We start from the raw sequence: 21754 nt of genomic DNA on the forward strand, positions 1-21754 counted from the left end.
GGCGATAAAGCCCAAGCAAGGGAGTTTTCCCTCACCACCATATCCGTTTCACACTATCTGTATGGATTTCATAGAATTGAACAAATGTGAGAATAAGAAGTATTGCCTTGTCATTATAGATATGTTTTCCAGATGGGTGGAAGCCTTTCCATCCAAAAACCCAGATGCAGCTACAGTGGCAAAAGTACTTGTTAAGGAAATTATTCCTAGGTTCGGCATTCCGAGAAGAATCTATAGTGACAATGGTACGCACTTTGTAAATCAAACCATACAACAGCTGAGTAAGTTTTTTGGTATTTCTTTTAAAAATCATTGTGCATATCATCCGCAGTCTGCAGGGCTGGTTGAAAGACATAATGGTATACTGAAAAGCAAACTGAGGAAATTGATAGCTGAGACAGGGAAAACCTGGCTGTACTGTTTACCCCTGGCACTGTTGAACATGAGAACCGTCCCTACAGCAAAAGGACTGACTCCTTTCGAGAAGCTGTATGGGAGGGCTTATTATACACCCCAGTGGAAACCTCTCATGTCATCAGACCAGGAAGCTGATTTTATGTTAGCTGAATATATGAAAAAGTTGTTGAGTTCTAAACATCTGTTGCAGTTTAATTCTGTTTCAGGTCAAAAACAAACCGAAACATCGGAAGTGGCAGTGACCCCAGGAGACTGGGTGTGTATTAAAATCGTGAAGCGAAGGAACTGGGAATCGCCAAAGTGGGAAGGTCCCTACCAGGTGCTTCTTTCAACACCTACTGCAGTCAAAATAGCAGAACGAGCTTCGTGGATACATCTAATGCACTGCAAGTTGGTGAAGAACTTCGAGCTGGACAAAGACCTTACCTCTCCATCGGGACCCTAAGCACAAAAGTCTGGCTACAAAGGGGGGTCAGATCAATAGGAACTGATCCATCTCAAACCCAGTGAAGCAATCACCAGTGCTAAGATCCTATAGGGCAGAGAGTAAGATCACGTGTCCTAGGCGAAGATGACGGAAGCAAGAAAGATCCAAATACATCTGTTTGGAGGAACCGGAGAAAACAGGAATGCAGAGCAATCATTCCCGCAGAAATATTGCATGACCATCCTGTTAACTGCACTGGTAGCAATAGTCTTTTTATTTTGGCCATTTCTGTTCTCTGCCACACTAGTAGAATGAAGTAAACGTGCAAAGTGGCACCCAAATTTCAATAATTATCAGACTATTAAGCACGCTTATGCAGACACCCTCAATATCTCCAATTGCTGGGTCTGTGCAGCTATTCCTACTGCACATGGAGGGATACCCTTAATACAGATTCCCTTAAATATGAAGCAAACCTGGCAAGCACTGCTGAAAGATGCACTGAATGTGACATCAGTTAAAAGAGTGACCCTATTCTTACCCAAGGCAAAAAGAGGAACAGTGTGCTTTCAAAACTACGGAAAAACAGAGGTTGGAAATAGCACCTGTAACATGACAGTGATACATTACTGTACTGAAAATTCCTGCACCATGACAAACGAGGGCCAACAATTGCAAGTTGGCAATAGCAATGACTCCATTGAAAGAAAGAAAATGGTTGATGAAAATCAAGTTGTGTATAGTAAAATGTTCTTAGCTATGACCCAACAAAAGCCCGGCAAATATAAATTCAGCAACATCTCAGTCGCAATTCCTGACTGCTACTTCATGTGTGGTGATAGAGCATATAAATGGCTACCAGGCAATTGGTCTGGAAGCTGTTTTCTGGCATATCTGATTCCAGCAATATGACATGTATCAACACTACCCCAGGGGAAAATTTGAAATGTTTGAGAAATCAAGAAACCCGCTAATCCGGTGGGACAAGTTGATGCATCCTGGATATATCACCATGATTGAGCCCATATGAATGACAAAGGACTGTCGCACATGGATCTGGGTGATGATGTCATATCTTGGGCAGGCATAATACCAGCATACGGAGCAGTGAAATCGATCTGGAAGCTGAGAAAACTATCCAAACTTTTTTGAAACAATGCGTAATGGGACTTTTTCTGCCCTAGAATTGGTGACTGATGAACTTACAGCCATGAGGACAGTGGTGCTTCAAAATCACATGGCTCTCGACTTCACCCTAGTGGCGAAAGGAGGTTTGTGTGCTTTAATCCAGGAGGAGTGCTGTTCGTTTATTCCTGACAACAAACATGAAATAGACAGCCATCTCAAAATAATTCAGCAAGTGTTGGCTATGACCAAACCAGGACCGAATCCATTGACAGACTTTTTCCAAAAATGGTTCGGTGGTTGGGGCAGCATCTTGATGAACATTCTGATTACCATCTGTGTAGGGGCAGCCTTACTGATGGTGTATGGATGCTGCTGCATCCCCTGTATAAAATGACTAGTTGAAAATTTCATAGATGCTTCAATTTCAAATACTTTATATCAGAATGTTGAGTTAGAGGTACTGATTAAAAGCTGAAGAAATACTTTCACAAGCTTGAACTGAATGATTCTCTAACTGCAAATTCTGAGTGGGAAATGGTTAAGGGAAGAAAAACTGTTTATGCTTGTTTTGAAAGTAGAATAAAGTATTAAAAGGGGGGAAATGTTAGGAAAATGTATAACTGCAATGCAATATGTAGGCTTAGTGTATTGAAATATATAACTGCAATATGCAGGTTTAGTGCATTAAGGGTTAAAAGGAGTTAATACATTTATTCTGCTTATTCTGTGTGAAAATATGCAGCTGCTAGAAGCTCTGAAAAGAACAATGGATGTCTGTAAATCCACCATGGTCAGCAGAATGTGTATTGAGGCCAGGACTGTACCTTGAATGTATCATATCAGAACTAGAAAAAGAATTGTGAGAAACTAAGGAAAGCTGAAACAAGCCCAAGGCCAGGTTGTTTTCCTCAAATATGTTTTTGCAAGACAGCAATTACCTGACCATGTCAGCAGCAAATCTAATAATAGCATCTTTCTGTGAACTTGCAGAAAACTGTATAAAAACTGTAGGCTGAACTATGGAAAATCAGACAAACCTTGTACCTACATGCTTTGTCTCCTTGCTGTAAGTAATAAAGGGTGCCTTGCTTGAACCTAACGTGCATTGATCTTTGCGTTTTCTTTTACACTCATTAAGCAAGATTAGGATAAGAACAGATTGTGTTGGGATGGGCAAATAAAAGGACCTTACTTGTAAGCCATTTGATCTCTCCACCAATGCAGTTCTGACTTAGTGAAGCCCCGAGACTGGAATCTAAAACTCCAGGGGATGAGAATGCTGGACATCTTGGGGCAATGCAGCAATTGCCTCATGTACACAGACAACCCTCTCCTCCTACCACCCAACACTACAACCTGTGAGAGATGCACTTATACAGACAAACTGGAAGCAAAGATCTCTTCACAGGCACATGGAGGAGCTGTCCGATCTTGGACTAGACAGTCAAGAGGAGAAGGTAAACACTTGCACCACACCACACTCATCACATAGTCCCTCAAAACCTACACCACCAAAACACACACATAGAAACACAAAACACACACCTACATTTGCGGAGGCTCTCAGTAAAAATCTGCCCAAGCAACAGGGACCTCCAAAGCAGAAACACAAGGAACCTCCAACCTCCAACACAACCCAAATAACACATAGCCCACAAACTCAGTGTGCCACTCAACCACAGCCCATAAGGCATAACAACGTACCCAACACTCTAGTCATAGGTGACTCTATAGTCAGGCACACTGATGTTCCACTCACTAGGCTAAACAAGGAGAAAGTTACTGTCAGCTGCCTGTCAGGTGCCAGGATCCACCACATAATGCATGCCCACAGGTCACTCCACAACAAGTACAAATATGACTCTATCATTGTCCATATTGGTGTGAATGACCTGAGACGTACCTCCCTGGACTACATGAAAAGGGACATGGAGGAGCTGTCTGATCTTGTAGTCCAGGCAGGTATGACCCTAACAATGAGTAGCATCCTGCCCTCACCCAGAATGATACCACAGTACAAGGACAAAATGAATGACTTTATAAATTGGCTAAGCTTTTGGTGTCATTCTAAGGAGATCCAGTATCTGTCTGCTTGGGATGACATGATCGACAAACCACGATGCTTTGCCTGAGATGGCCTGCACCTGTTGCCCCTGGGATTCCAGATACTGGCTAAGGCTCTAGCCACCCCTATAGTGCCTTTTTTTAGGCAAGGTTCAAATGACAAATTCACCACTGTAACAGGTACAAGCAAGCAAAATCTGAGGGTATTGCTACTCAATGCTAGAAGTCTAAACCTCAAAATGCACTCACTCGAGGCACTCCTTAAAATGAAGAACATCAACATTTGTGCAGTGACAGAGACCTGGTTCAAGGCTCCAGAGAGTACCCCTGCATTACCAGGATATAATTCATACCACACCTTTCACCACCTAACCTGGACCGAAACACTAAAGGCGGAGGCATGTCCATATTCATTAAGGATATCCACACCTCCAGGCTAGTTGCTCAGCATAATGCATCCGAGATTATCCAAGTGCAACTAACTCTGGGCAAGACCACAATCCAAATTGTAGCTTTCTACAGATCCCCCACCATGCCCCAGGATTCCCATTCCTCATTTCTTGATACTCTGGAAAATATTAGGGTACAACCTAACACCCTAATAATGGGCGATTTCAACTACCCCACCATTAACTGGGAAAACTACTCATGTACAAACTCTTGTGCTCAACGTTTTTTGGAATTCATAAATTCCAATGCCTTGGATCAACTTATCCACACCCCCACCAGGGGCAGCAATATCCTAGACCTGGTCATTACCAACATGGGCAACCGGTGCTCCACACCAGAGGTCAATTTCTCGTTGGTCAGATCCGACCATGAGCTAATCATCCTAGACATCCACATCCCTACCCCACCCCCATTAGGGAAACCACCGTAAAAATTTCTCAAAAGCCAACTTCACGCTTCTTAAGACAGAAGTGGCAAACTTCACAACACCCATGCTGACAGACAATAGAGGTATGACTGCTGAATCCTACACAAATGCACTTTATAAGCACTTACATGAGTGCATGGATTGTGCAATCCCTAACAGAACCAAGATGCTATCCTCCAAAAAAAGGAAGCCAATCTGGTGGTCTCCTGCCATAAACAAACTCTACAACAGAAGAAAGAAACTGTTGCAAAAACAGTAAAATCCCATGATTGGAGGAACTCCCTGGTCAGCCTAAGTAAGAAGCTGGGATCCCTCATAAAATCCACCAAAGCTAGTTATGAAAACAAAATTGCCACTGACTCTTAAGACAACCACAAAGTATTCTATAGCTATGTCAAGAATCTTAAAGCAACATTCAGATCTGCTCACATTGGTAATCTCCAAACTCTGGACCCCACCCAGTTTGGGTTTGTAAAAGGCAGATCATGTCTCCTAAACCTGATAGACTTCTTTGAAGCGGTCACCAAAGCCTTAGATGAGGGCAAGGTGGTTCACACAGCCTATTTAGATCTTGCCAAGGCTTTCGACACCATCCCCCACTCTGGAATTATAGATAAACTCAATAAACTAGGTATAATTCCCTATGTCACAAGATGGGTTGCCAACTGGCTCACTGACAGAACCCACACTGTGAAAGTAGCAGACTCCAAATCCAACTTCAGACCAGTGACAACTGGAGTACCACAGGGTTCAGTCCTGGTTCCTCTCCTGTTTGGTATCTACTTCTCTGAAGTACAGGCTAACACAGACGGTCTTTGGCTAATGAAGTTCGCAGATGACTGCAAACTAGGAGCCATAATCAAAACTCCAAAAGATGTGGACATCCTACAAAAGGGCCTTGCTGAGACAGATGCCTGGTGTCAAAACCATGGCCTCAAGCTCAATGCCAAAAAGTGCATTGTCATCCCTTTTGGTAAAAACTATGTACCCATGAACTACCACATAGGTGGTAGTCTACTTAACACTGAAAGTGTGATAAGAGACCTTGGGACACAGGTGGACAGTAGTATCTCCTTTGATAATCACATCACTGCAGTAGTCAGGAAATCCTTCTACGCTGCACACCGCATCAAAAAAGGTTTCTCATCCAGGAAAAAAGAGGTCATTGTTCCCCTCTACTCGTCACTCATTAGACCCATTATAGAGTACAATGCCCCTTTTGGTAGGTACCTCACAAGGCATCTACAACAACTGGAAAGGCCACAGAAATACCTCACAAAGATGATTACCGGCCTCAAACAGATACCCTAAGCAGACCGTCTCAAAAAAACTGCAGCTTTACTCCGTCTCATATCACCTGCTCAGAGGTGATCTCTGCCTAACATACAAAGCTATGTCAAACCCAGAGCTTTTGGACATGCTCCACTTAAAGAAATCCCAATCCCACCGAGCTACATGCTCTAGAGACCTAAACCTTGTCACCACAATAAATAGAACATGCTGGTCGGATAGATTCCTGTGCCAGAGACTTCCCATACTCTGGAACAAACTACCTATCTATATCAAACAAAGCTCCTCATTAGCACTCTTCAAGAAAAATCTTGATGATTGGATGGGAGATAGGAAATTCACCCTGGGGATCACTTCTGTGGCTCTGCTTGACAGTGGCACAGGAAAATAATTTTCTTGGGTGGCGAAAGCCAGGGTACCTTTTGGCTAGGCTTATATAGGTCCTAGGGCCAATAGCCTAATACCTATCTATGAACCTACATGTTTTTGTGGAACCACTGAGTCTTTCTCATATGTAACCTGGCAAAGGGAATCATGACAATCATAGAAACCATAAGGTCTAATATCCTGAGAAATTATCTGCCAGTAGCTTGAGACTAGCAAGAAAACTTCAGGAAGACCTCCATATGCAAAATCCACCTTCTCTTGAGCAAGGAAAGCCATTTGAGACACAGCGTCTGCAATACAACCTAGAAAAACAATATTGTGTGATGGAGTGAGGAAGGATTTTTGCATATTTACCTCAAATCCCAGATGTTCTAGGAAGAAAGATATCTTTATTAAAGAGTCTTGACAACTGGGAAAAGACTGCACAAATAGGCAAGTCCTCTAAATAAGGAAAATGTGGATTCCCTGCAATATGCAGTGGGCCATCACTGGGGCTAGATGTAAACGCTTAGTGCAGTGGACAATTCAAAAGGTAATACAGAAAACTGATCATGTGATTAAGACAAACTTTTAGTAATGTATTGAAGTTGCTTGCTGCTGGAATATGATGGCAAGCATCTTTGAGATCTAAAGTTGCTATAAGACTCTGATATGGGATCAGAGCTAATACTGATTGAAGGCTCAATATCTTAAATGTTGGAATCTTTGAAAAAGGGCTGAGAGAAGAAAGATCAAAAAGTGGTGTACAAAACAGTTCCTTCTTTGGAACTAGAAACATTCTAGAACAAAATCACTTTTCTATTTGATCTGCAGGAACATGCTCTATGGCTCCTCCTTCTAAATTTTTGGAGCACTGTAAAAACAATTCTGTAATTCTGTTTGACTGGGATGGTGAATGGGATTACCCCGAAAGGAGGGACTTTTTTATCCATAGTCAATTGTAACCCTCCTAAATCACCTTCAAAACCTTTTGCATGAAACACTTTGTTGCCAAAATGCGGCATTTAGCATCATGTTTCTATGAAAGAGGAAGAAATACTGAGGCAGGAGGGGGAAGAGAGATGACCTGTTTTTTGGCACAATCATTCTGACCTTTTTTTGGAATAGCTCCTTTCTTTTTGGGATTTTCATTAGGTGCCTTCCTGCCATCTCTTCTTTGGTGTCTGTCAGTCTGTTAGCAGGAGGCACTGTTTATTTGTTTTGTTTTTTAAAAGGAGTAGGGGATTTGGAGGGAAAGAAACTGGCGACCTAGAAACTCCCCGCATTAATTTACCTCACGCATTTCATTATTTGAGGAGCTATGTATCAGAAGACTCAAATACAAACTCCCTATCCAGAACAGAATTCAAAATGTCTGACTTTAAATAATCTGAAAACTTTTTATTATGTACACAGACAAATTTTCTCAAGACTGTAGCTGAGGCAGGAGCCCTGGGAAAAAAATCAGTGCAATCATACAAGTTAGCAGCAATCTGATTCAAGTAAGACCTACTTTCTGGAGGGTGTCCAGCAGAAAATTCTCTCAAACTATAGGCATATTTCAGCACAAACTTCCACATATAGGTTCATAGGGGTTCATAGGTGTTTACTAGGCTAACGACAACAAGGGCCTTTTTGAGCCTAGCCATGCATCCCAAATCTCTGACAAGTATAAGCAGAGGTTTGGGAAATGAACCATTTACAGGTTACCTGTGTCCATTAGAGACATAGGTGTCAAACCAGGGATGAATTTCCGTTTTCTCATCCAATTGTTCAAACTGCACTTGAATTCAATTAGGGAGGAACTGTACTTCACATGGATGGGGAGCCTGTTCCATAGATGCGATAGTCTCTGGGATACATACCTATCTCTCCAGCAGGACCTATTTGTATCACAGGAAAGGTTTAAGTCTTTAGAATGGGTAATTCTGGTGGTCTTTGTTTTGTGGATATGCAGGAGGTCCATCAGAGTGGGGTCTGACAATGCCCTATATGCCAGGCATAAAACTCCCCTCAAAAGCCTGTAGGAGACCGAAAACAGGGATAGGACTTCAGGTGGTCTACATAGAACATTTTACTTATGCCCTGTATTATTTTAGTGAGGAACCTCTGTGGACATTCAAATTGTTGGATATGCCTGGTTAGGTACATGCCAAAGGGGGCACTGTATTCAGTGATAGGTCTGATGACTGCCGAATGCAGTGGAACAATGACCACCTTGGACTTAGATGCTATACCTTTGTTTATAAGTTGTGCAATATAGAATGATTTCCTCACCACTGTAGACACATGATGGTCAAAGACTAGATTACTATCTACATGTGTCCCTAAGTCCCTGACTACTGGGTCAACTCTAAGGTGTGTGTTGTCACTATGATAGTTACCAGGGATGAATGACTTCCCAAAGGATACTATTATGCATTTCTTGGCATTTAGTTTTAGTCCATAGCTCTGACACCATTTGTCTGTCTGTGTCAGCCTCTCCTGGAGAACATTTGTGTCAGTGTGAGATTCAATGACAGCTCCTAATTTGCAATCATCTGCAAATTTAGTCAGCCAGAGACCACTGACGTTGGCCTTGACTTCTAAGAAGTAAATGCCAAAAAGGAGCAGTCCAAGGACTGATTCCTGAGGCACTCCACTTGTGACTGGCCTCTTTGTAGAGGTGGACTCCACAATTCTAACTTCCTGTACCCTGTCTGTAAGCCAGTTGGCTATCCACCGGGTGAGATACGGGTTTGTACTTAACCTCTTGAGTTTGTCAACAATGCCCGAGTGGGTTATTGTGTGAAATGCCTTGGACAGGCCAAGGTAGGCAGTGTGAATAATTTTGCCCTCATTCATTGCTTTGGTGACCTTCTCAAAGAAGTCCACCAGGATGAGTAGGCATGATCTGCCCTTGATGAAACCAAACTGGGTTGGGTCCAGTGTCTGGAGGTTTACTATATCTCTGTTGATCATCTCCATGATAATTCTTTCCCTGGCTTTAAATATAAGACTAGTGATACTTATAGGTCTGTAGTTTCCAGGGTATGTAGATGTAGACCTTTGTGCAGAGGGGTGACTGTAGCCTTTCTCCATTCATGAGACACGAAACCTGTTTGGCGGCTACAGTTAAATAGTAATTCCAGAGGCCCTGATAGGTCATGTTTCATGCTATTTAGAAGGCATCTTGGGATACTGTCTGGGCCCATTGATGCAGTGTTCTTGATCTTAAGAGAGAGCATTAAGACCTGTTCCCTAGTGATAGTAGGGGTAGTTATATTTGATATTTCCTAAGGGGAGGTTGAGGAGGAGAGAGGGGTAAAGTTGGAGCTGAATTTATCAGCCAGGAGGTTTGCTATGTCTTCTGGCTCAGTATAGGTGGCTCCGTTTACAATTAGCTCTTCACACAATTGTGTATTGCCTTTGAGGTTGTGGACTTAGCTAAAGAATGCTTTGTGGTTGACCTTGGCCTGGGAGGCCAAACTCATCTCAAATTTGGCTTTGGTAGACTTTATTTCTCCTCGGAGTTAAGAATTCTAAAGACTAAATTAAAGGAAGAAAATAATCTCTTACCCAATCTGCTCAGCAGTTTGCATCTTTATTGCAGGGGTAGTAAGGAATCTGTTTTTATAAGGAGCAGTGAGTAAGATAGCTGCTGGATCTGCTCTAAGAGGAGAAAAAAGATATTTATTAGATTGAGAGACTTTATAATTTTTGTCTACCTGTTTTTGGTACCGATGGCTGAGAAGCAGGTGTGTTACAGGCAGGCTTAAAAACATCCTCCAAGGCTGACAGAATGGAAGAAATGGGTAAGTATTCTAGTTCCAATAAATCATAATATTTGCCCAATCCAGGGAGAGAATCCTCCTGTTTTCAGGCAAATGCATTATTTAGTCTAGAGACAGTTTCAAAAGAGGAAAAAGTCTCTGTACAGATTCAGGCTCATTATCAGAGTCTTGGGCTATGGAACCCACAGATTACATAACTCTGTCTCTGTCCACATCAGAATCATCTGCGAAAAAAAAATAACACACAAAAAAAAAAATCCTCATCTTTTGGAATAGAGGAATAAGAAACAGGAGGGGCATGACACCCATTACTGACAGTCTGCAGCAAACTCCTCCTGGCTGAGGTAAGAACATTATTTTTACAGTCAGAAACAAAATCTCTTGTTATCAGAATGATTAACTTTTTGTTTCTTTTTTCTAGGAGTATTCTTTAGAAAACCATGAAGGGGAAGGCAAGAGGTCTCTTTCCCTGGCCATCCTGAGAAGACCTTCCCAGGATGTCTCCAGCAACTAAAGTGGACAGTTTTACCATGCCCACATTGGACATTGTACAGCAGAACAGGACATGCCTGATTCCTGGTCTCTAGTGGCCAGCAAGGTCACACTAGTGGGATTTCAGGAAACCAGGAAATGGTGTGAGGGTCATCTACAATTGACTGAGGCCACAATGAATGCATGGACTCATTCTTTAACTGTTTTTTTTTTCTTTTTAAGTACACTGGAGGAAGGAACAGCAGGACTGGGGAAAGTATCCATGCCGTAGCTGGGAAATATCTCTTACTGCCAGTAAGCTATATAAAAAGTGGTTGACAGAAGCTGTCACTTAGTTCATCTTTGCAGCAGACAATCCTTCCCCAAACTTCAGTTCCCCAACACTTTTACACAAGCAAGTCTTGTCAAACTACAAAGATATTTTTTCTCAAAGTGAACTGCCAGTAAAAAAAAAAAAAAAAAAGAAGCAGGACATCATGAAGTGCACATAAGCATTTCCACAACAACACAGATTCTGTCCAAAAGTACATATTTTGATTAATAAAAAACACATTCAAATTAGCCGAACAAACAGTGTAAAAAAAGCCCCATACACCTAAAACTCAGAAAGCAATTCCTAGAGTAAAACAGTGGTATTCAACGATCTGCTAATGTTTTTGAAAACCCAGTGTTCTTAAAACTAATAAAAGATAGTGACAAAGGGCTCCCCAAAGGGGTCTTATCTGAAACTAATAAAAGATAGTGATGAAGGGCTCCCCAAAGGGGTCTTATCTGAAACTAATAAAAGATAGTGACGAAGGGCTCCCCAAAGGGGTCTTATCTGAAACTAATAAAAGATAGTGACGAAGGGCTCCCCAAAGGGGTCTTATCTGAAACTAATAAAAGATAGTGACGAAGGGCTCCCCAAAAGGGTCTTATCTGAAACTAATAAAAGATAGTGATGAAGGGCTCCCCAAAGGGGTCTTATCTGAAACTAATAAAAGATAGTGATGAAGGGCTCCCCAAAGGGGTCTTATCTGAAACTAATAAAAGATAGTGATGAAGGGCTCCCCAAAGGGGTCTTATCTGAAACTAATAAAAGATAGTGATGAAGGGCTCCCCAAAGCGGTCTTATCTGAAACTAATAAAAGATAGTGATGAAGGGCTCCCCAAAGGGGTCTTATCTGAAACTAATAAAAGATAGTGATGAAGGGCTCCCCAAAGGGGTCTTATCTGAAACTAATAAAAGATAGTGATGAAGGGCTCCCCAAAGGGGTCTTATCTGAAACTAATAAAAGATAGTGATGAAGGGCTCCCCAAAGGGGTCTTATCTGAAACTAATAAAAGATAGTGATGAAGGGCTCCCCAAAGGGGTCTTATCTGAAACTAATAAAAGATAGTGATGAAGGGCTCCCCAAAGGGGTCTTATCTGAAACTAATAAAAGATAGTGATGAAGGGCTCCCCAAAGGGGTCTTATCTGAAACTAATAAAAGATAGTGACAAAGGGCTCCCCAAAGGGGTCTTATCTGAAACTAATAAAAGATAGTGACAAAGGGCTCCCCAAAGGGTCTTATCTGAAACTAATAAAAGATAGTGATGAAGGGCTCCCCAAAGGGGTCTTATCTGAAACTAATAAAAGATAGTGATGAAGGGCTCCCCAAAGGGTCTTATCTGAAACTAATAAAAGATAGTGACAAAGGGCTCCCCAAAGGGGTCTTATCTGAAACTAATAAAAGATAGTGACAAAGGGCTCCCCAAAGGGGTCTTATCTGAAACTAATAAAAGATAGTGATGAAGGGCTCCCCAAAGGGGTCTTATCTGAAACTAATAAAAGATAGTGACAAAGGGCTCCCCAAAGGGGTCTTATCTGAAACTAATAAAAGATAGTGACAAAGGGCTCCCCAAAGGGTCTTATCTGAAACTAATAAAAGATAGTGATGAAGGGCTCCCCAAAGGGGTCTTATCTGAAACTAATAAAAGATAGTGATGAAGGGCTCCCCAAAGGGGTCTTATCTGAAACTAATAAAAGATAGTGATGAAGGGCTCCACAAAGGGGTCTTATCTGTCTGATAGGAAGCTTTAGTTTGTCTACTGATACTGAAGAGCCTCACAGATGCATCTGCATAAGGGGGCAAGAAAGTGCTGAAGACTTTTAGTCACTCTGGCTTCTTATAGAGCTCCCTTTAAAACAGGTTTATCTAAAGTGGCAGTGTAGGAGGGGATAAAAGCTTTTGGAATCTGGTCAGTTGCTGTATCCTTGGCAGAATACCACTCGCAGGCTACTGCAGAATAGAGAATAATGAACATCACAACTAACCAGTTCAGGCAGTTGACTGTCACCTTCCGAAAATCCCTTCAATTTCTTCTTATTCATTTACCCACATGACTATGAACATTACCTATCCTAGCCTATCCTACATACGCTTACTGGTGCCCTGGTTTCCATGTCCTGTGTAAGTCAATAAAAATGAACAGCCAGTAGTAAATCCTGAGCTGATAGTACACAAAATGATCGAAGAAAAGGCCACTCATAAACCACAGATAAATAATTTATAATAACAACAAGCTTTGTAATAAATGCCTCTTCAAGTTGAAAGAACATTTATTGCAAAAGTTTCTTTTTTTAATTTTTTATTCTTGTTTGAATTTAACTGGGGTAGAGCACTGATCACAACTGACCAATTTCACTCTGAGACTGGGATACACATCATGAGAACAGACAGTAAATGAAACAATATAGAGAATGGTGCAGTTCTGGATATGTGCATACATATCAAATCCAAAGCTCTACAAAATAGTTTTGAGTAATACGGTACATTTTAATTAGGAATTATAACAAAATTGCTATGTATAACATTCATCCATGGTTCCAGTGTGGCTTTTTTTTGGATCTCATGAGTAAGTATAGAGAAAGAACCCACTCAGTATTTCTGCCCAATTTGTAGCATGCACTGCCTTCATTCCTCATCTAAGTATGTTCTGTCTAGTCGAAACAATCATCAGAATATAATAAGTACATAAGCAAATAAATACAGAGACAAAAGGAATACCGTTTTACCTTTCGTGTCCATGCAGTGTTAAGATCTGTCTCGCTTTGCTTACTAATCATAGAAGTCCAGTTCTGTGCATCTACTGTGCAGCTTGCATTAGCAACTGTCATTGTGTAGTTATAACCATATACCCCATGTATTTCAAATAACACAAAATCCACATTAAGAAATTTCACAAACGAGTTGCCTTCCCACCTGAAATTATGAACAAACAGCAATTAGTAAACACGGAATATTTTTGCAAGGAATGACTCAGTTTATTATTACTACTATTTTCCAAAGAATAATGGAAACTATGTTCTGCAAAGCTCATGGGTGGCAGTAGTGGTGCAGGGGTTACTGTTGCCGCCTCATAGCAAGTTCTCCAGTTTGACTATCGTTTGGGGTGCCTTCTGTGCAGAGTCTTTGTGTCCTCCCTGTGGTCATGTGGGTTTTCTCCCACATACCAAAGACATGCTGCAGGTGGATTGGACACTCTAAATCAGCCCTAGGTGTGAGTGCACGTGTGTGTGGCTTCTGTGGAATGTTGGATGCTGGGCTGGCAACTCAACAAGTAAAACTCCACTGCCAATCATTCTGCAGACCGTTGTTCCACTGTGGTAACCCCTAATGGAAAGAGCCAAAAGGAGAATATGCAAAGCTGAACTTTAAGGAAAACAGAAATTATGAACCATAAGCCTTAATCACTAAAATTCACAGTTCAGAATTAACCACTTGCTAATATTTTAATTCAGTTTCCTGTACATAGTAATCATTTCAAAATCTATAAACAGACAAAGTTAATTTATTTATATTGTGTTAATCACTATCCTATTTGGGGATTATATATGAATTCTATACTCTACAACAAAAAGCAAAGTGTGCAAATCACAGCATCAGTCCTAGATGGGATGCCATTTCATTGCAGGATGCATGAACACACACACATACACGTACAAATAATCTGAAAAATCCCAAAATTCAGCCTAGTGACATGTCACAGCTACACAGAGGGAATGCAGACTCTCCAAATAAGGGATTAGTACTGAGAATCAAAATGGAGAACAATGTTAATCACTGGCCCCACTGTGGTGGCGTTTTTTGTTCACTGCAGTACTTATTAAACAGCATAATTATCCAGTCTACAGCATTTTGTTTTATTTAACTGCAGTAATTTCTGGATGATGCACAATATCACATCCATTTTACCACATTAAAATGTCATCAAATATTGTTCAGTATATAAATCCTTAATGTACTGAAACTCCATTGGTCAAACTTAATAATCTGAAAGGGCAACTCATTTACTATTTTTATAATGGGACAAAGCTTCCCACATACCTAACATAGGAGCCAACTTCTCCCTTGTGTTCAGCCTAACTAATATGAATAATTTCAAGGGCATTTTGGTGGGTTGTACTTTGAGTTTGTCAAGTTTGACCTCGTATGATTCAATGATTCTGGCATTAACACACTGAACAATCCCAATGTCATCACTTCACAAGGTTGACTATACTAGTAAGCAAGCCATGGATGTCTCTGATCCATCATCTTGAGCAAGTGAGCTTCATGCCATACATTAGACAAACAGCATGAAATTCATAAAAAATGTAATGACTGTTAAGAACAAAATAAAACAGCAGCATACAGTAGACTGAGACCTAATGGAGCTTTCATCAAGAAAGTACATTTGTGTAAAATCTTACCCTAACACAGATGACCTTCTCTATACTTTTGCAGCATTCTTTACCAAAGGGATTCCCTGCAGATGGTACCCCAATGTCCAGCCAGTATACTAAAGCCTTAAGATTTTATAGACATCATACATCACACATATGCTCCCTGCTCAAAGCATAGGCATAAAGGTAATGAACAGATGTAAATGCCTCAGAAGTGGAAAAAGAAAAAGAACAGATCAAAAGGAGGAGGAGGAAGGGAGTGAATACTGCAACAGTGAAGAGGACAGCTACTGTTATGGTACGATCTACACAACTGTACTATGTCCTTCCATGTCAATGTTGCAGTATTCATTACATTAGGGAGAGTGAAGAGATTCTACATAACTGTACTATGTCCTTCCATGCCAACGTTGCAGTATTCATTACATTAGGGAGAGTGAAGAGATTCTACATAACTGTACTATGTCCTTCCATGTCAACGTTGCAGTATTCATTACATTAGGGAGAGTGAAGAGATTCTACATAACTGTACTATGTCCTTCCATGTCAATGTTGCAGTATTCATTACATTAGGGAGAGTGAAGAGATTCTACATAACTGTACTATGTCCTTCCATGTCAATGTTGCAGTATTCATTACATTAGGGAGAGTGAAGAGATTCTACATAACTGTACTATGTCCTTCCATGTCAACGTTGCAGTATTCATTACATTAGGGAGAGTGAAGAGATTCTACATAACTGTACTATGTCCTTCCATGTCAATGTTGCAGTATTCATTACATTAGGGAGAGTGAAGAGATTCTACATAACTGTACTATGTCCTTCCATGTCAATGTTGCAGTATTCATTACATTAGGAGAGTGAAGAGATTCTACATAACTGTACTATGTCCTTCCATGTCAACGTTGCAGTATTCATTACATTAGGAGAGTGAAGAGATTCTACATAACTGTACTATGTCCTTCCATGTCAACGTTGCAGTATTCATTACATTAGGGAGAGTGAAGAGATTCTACATAACTGTATTATGTCCTTCCATGTCAACGTTGCAGTATTCATTACATTAGGGAGTGAAGAGATTCTACATAACTGTACTATGTCCTTCCATGTCAATGTTGCAGTATTCATTACATTAGGGAGAGTGAAGAGATTCTACATAACTGTACTATGTCCTTCCATGTCAACGCTGCAGTATTCATTACATTAGGGAGAGTGAAGAGATTCTACATAACTGTACTATGTCCTTCCATGTCAACGTTGCAGTATTCATTACATTAGGAGAGTGAAGAGATTCTACATAACTGTACTATGTCCTTCCATGTCAACGTTGCAGTATTCATTACATTAGGGAGAGTGAAGAGATTCTACATAACTGTACTATGTCCTTCCATGTCAACGTTGCAGTATTCATTACATTAGGAGAGTGAAGAGATTCTACATAACTGTACTATGTCCTTCCATGTCAACGTTGCAGTATTCATTACATTAGGGAGAGTGAAGAGATTCTACATAACTGTATTATGTCCTTCCATGTCAACGTTGCAGTATTCATTACATTAGGAGAGTGAAGAGATTCTACATAACTGTACTATGTCCTTCCATGTCAATGTTGCAGTATTCATTACATTAGGGAGAGTGAAGAGATTCTACATAACTGTACTATGTCCTTCCATGTCAATGTTGCAGTATTCATTACATTAGGGAGAGTGAAGAGATTCTACATAACTGTACTATGTCCTTCCATGTCAACGTTGCAGTATTCATTACATTAGGGAGAGTGAAGAGATTCTACATAACTGTACTATGTCCTTCCATGTCAACGTTGCAGTATTCATTACATTAGGGAGAGTGAAGAGATTCTACATAACTGTACTATGTCCTTCCATGTCAACGTTGCAGTATTCATTACATTAGGGAGAGTGAAGAGATTCTACATAACTGTACTATGTCCTTCCATGTCAACGTTGCAGTATTCATTACATTAGGGAGAGTGAAGAGATTCTACATAACTGTACTATGTCCTTCCATGTCAATGTTGCAGTATTCATTACATTAGGGAGAGTGAAGAGATTCTACATAACTGTACTATGTCCTTCCATGTCAACGTTGCAGTATTCATTACATTAGGGAGAGTGAAGAGATTCTACATAACTGTACTATGTCCTTCCATGTCAATGTTGCAGTATTCATTACATTAGGGAGAGTGAAGAGATTCTACATAACTGTACTATGTCCTTCCATGTCAACGTTGCAGTATTCATTACATTAGGGAGAGTGAAGAGATTCTGCATAACTGTACTATGTCCTTCCATGTCACTGTTGCAGTATTCATTACATTAGGGAGAGTGAAGAGATTCTACATAACTGTACTATGTCCTTCCATGTCAGTGTTGCAGTATTCATTACATTAGGGAGAGTGAAGAGATTCTACATAACTGTACTATGTCCTTCCATGTCAATGTTGCAGTATTCATTACATTAGGGAGAGTGAAGAGATTCTACATAACTGTACTATGTCCTTCCATGTCAACGTTGCAGTATTCATTACATTAGGGAGAGTGATGAGATTCTACATAACTGTACTATGTCCTTCCATGTCAACGTTGCAGTATTCATTACATTAGGGAGAGTGAAGAGATTCTACATAACTGTACTATGTCCTTCCATGTCAACGTTGCAGTATTCATTACATTAGGGAGAGTGAAGAGATTCTACATAACTGTACTATGTCCTTCCATGTCAATGTTGCAGTATTCATTACATTAGGGAGAGTGAAGAGATTCTACATAACTGTACTATGTCCTTCCATGTCAACGTTGCAGTATTCATTACATTAGGAGAGTGAAGAGATTCTACATAACTGTACTATGTCCTTCCATGTCAACGTTGCAGTATTCATTACATTAGTGAGAGTGAAGAGATTCTACATAACTGTACTATGTCCTTCCATGTCAATGTTGCAGTATTCTTTACTAAAGGGAGAGCACAAAAGCTCAAGAGGAAATGTGGGAGGAAGAAGGCCCAGGAGAGCCCTCAAGAAACCCATGTAGGATATCTCTGGCAAAACCAGCTCTTGTCCTGGAAACCACATGCAATTTGCAATGCCTAGTAAAATATGGACACAGGTCTAAGTAGCAGCTTCAAGGACAGAGTTGGTATCCAATCCTTTCAAAAATGCACCAGAGGAAGCCAGTGCCAAGGTAGAATGAGCTTTTACAGAGGAAGAAAGGCTTTTCTTATGAAAGGAGTACTATGTCCTTCCATGTCAACGTTGCAGTATTCATTACATTAGGGAGAGTGAAGAGATTCTACATAACTGTACTATGTCCTTCCATGTCAACGTTGCAGTATTCATTACATTAGGGAGAGTGAAGAGATTCTACATAACTGTACTATGTCCTTCCATGTCAATGTTGCAGTATTCATTACATTAGGGAGAGTGAAGAGATTCTACATAACTGTACTATGTCCTTCCATGTCAGTGTTGCAGTATTCATTACATTAGGGAGAGTGAAGAGATTCTACATAACTGTACTATGTCCTTCCATGTCAACGTTGCAGTATTCATTACATTAGGGAGAGTGAAGAGATTCTACATAACTGTACTATGTCCTTCCATGTCAATGTTGCAGTATTCATTACATTAGGGAGAGTGAAGAGATTCTACATAACTGTACTATGTCCTTCCATGTCAATGTTGCAGTATTCATTACATTAGGGAGAGTGAAGAGATTCTACATAACTGTACTATGTCCTTCCATGTCAATGTTGCAGTATTCATTACATTAGGGAGAGTGAAGAGATTCTACATAACTGTACTATGTCCTTCCATGTCAATGTTGCAGTATTCATTACATTAGGGAGAGTGAAGAGATTCTACATAACTGTACTATGTCCTTCCATGTCAACGTTGCAGTATTCATTACATTAGGAGAGTGAAGAGATTCTACATAACTGTACTATGTCCTTCCATGTCAACGTTGCAGTATTCATTACATTAGGGAGAGTGAAGAGATTCTACATAACTGTACTATGTCCTTCCATGTCAATGTTGCAGTATTCATTACATTAGGGAGAGTGAAGAGATTCTACATAACTGTACTATGTCCTTCCATGTCAACGTTGCAGTATTCATTACATTAGGGAGAGTGAAGAGATTCTACATAACCGTACTATGTCCTTCCATGTCAACGTTGCAGTATTCATTACATTAGGGAGAGTGAAGAGATTCTACATAACTGTACTATATCCTTCCATGTCAACGTTGCAGTATTCATTACATTAGGGAGAGTGAAGAGATTCTACATAACTGTACTATGTCCTTCCATGTCAACGTTGCAGTATTCATTACATTAGGGAGAGTGAAGAGATTCTACATAACTGTACTATGTCCTTCCATGTCAACGTTGCAGTATTCATTACATTAGGGAGAGTGAAGAGATTCTACATAACTGTACTATGTCCTTCCATGCCAACGTTGCAGTATTCATTACATTAGGGAGAGTGAAGAGATTCTACATAACTGTACTATGTCCTTCCATGTCAACGTTGCAGTATTCATTACATTAGGAGAGTGAAGAGATTCTACATAACTGTACTATGTCCTTCCATGTCAACGTTGCAGTATTCATTACATTAGGGAGAGTGAAGAGATTCTACATAACTGTACTATGTCCTTCCATGTCAGTATTGCAGTATTCATTACATTAGGGAGAGTGAAGAGATTCTACATAACTGTACTATGTCCTTCCATGTCAACGTTGCAGTATTCATTACATTAGGAGAGTGAAGAGATTCTACATAACTGTACTATGTCCTTCCATGTCAACGTTGCAGTATTCATTACATTAGGGAGAGTGAAGAGATTCTACATAACTGTACTATGTCCTTCCATGTCAACGTTGCAGTATTCATTACATTAGGGAGAGTGAAGAGATTCTACATAACTGTACTATGTCCTTCCATGTCAACGTTGCAGTATTCATTACATTAGGGAGAGTGAAGAGATTCTACATAACTGTACTATGTCCTTCCATGTCAATGTTGCAGTATTCATTACATTAGGGAGAGTGAAGAGATTCTACATAACTGTACTATGTCCTTCCATGTCAATGTTGCAGTATTCATTACATTAGGGAGAGTGAAGAGATTCTACATAACTGTACTATGTCCTTCCATGTCAACGTTGCAGTATTCATTACATTAGGAGAGTGAAGAGATTCTACATAACTGTACTATGTCCTTCCATGTCAATGTTGCAGTATTCATTACATTACGGAGAGTGAAGAGATTCTACATAACTGTACTATGTCCTTCCATGTCAATGTTGCAGTATTCATTACATTAGGGAGAGTGAAGAGATTCTACATAACTGTACTATGTCCTTCCATGTCAACGTTGCAGTATTCATTTCATTAGGGAGAGTGAAGAGATTCTACATAACTGTACTATGTCCTTCCATGTCAACGTTGCAGTATTCATTACATTAGGGAGAGTGAAGAGATTCTACATAACTGTATTATGTCCTTCCATGTCAACGTTGCAGTATTCATTACATTAGGGAGAGTGAAGAGATTCTACATAACTGTACTATGTCCTTCCATGTCAATGTTGCAGTATTCATTACATTAGGAGAGTGAAGAGATTCTACATAACTGTACTATGTCCTTCCATGTCAATGTTGCAGTATTCATTACATTAGGGAGAGTGAAGAGATTCTACATAACTGTACTATGTCCTTCCATGTCAACGTTGCAGTATTCATTACATTAGGAGAGTGAAGAGATTCTACATAACTGTACTATGTCCTTCCATGTCAACGTTGCAGTATTCATTACATTAGGGAGAGTGAAGAGATTCTACATAACTGTACTATGTCCTTCCATGTCAACGCTGCAGTATTCATTACATTAGGAGAGTGAAGAGATTCTGCATAACTGTACTATGTCCTTCCATGTCACTGTTGCAGTATTCATTACATTAGGGAGAGTGAAGAGATTCTACATAACTGTACTATGTCCTTCCATGTCAGTGTTGCAGTATTCATTACATTAGGAGAGTGAAGAGATTCTACATAACTGTACTATGTCCTTCCATGTCAATGTTGCAGTATTCATTACATTAGGGAGAGTGAAGAGATTCTACATAACTGTACTATGTCCTTCCATGTCAACGTTGCAGTATTCATTACATTAGGGAGAGTGAAGAGATTCTACATAACTGTACTATGTC

The sequence above is a fragment of the Protopterus annectens genome, chromosome 13.part0 (assembly GCF_019279795.1).
Source record: "Protopterus annectens isolate FY-2018-M chromosome 13.part0, PAN1.0, whole genome shotgun sequence".
Classification (NCBI taxonomy): domain Eukaryota; kingdom Metazoa; phylum Chordata; order Ceratodontiformes; family Protopteridae; genus Protopterus; species Protopterus annectens.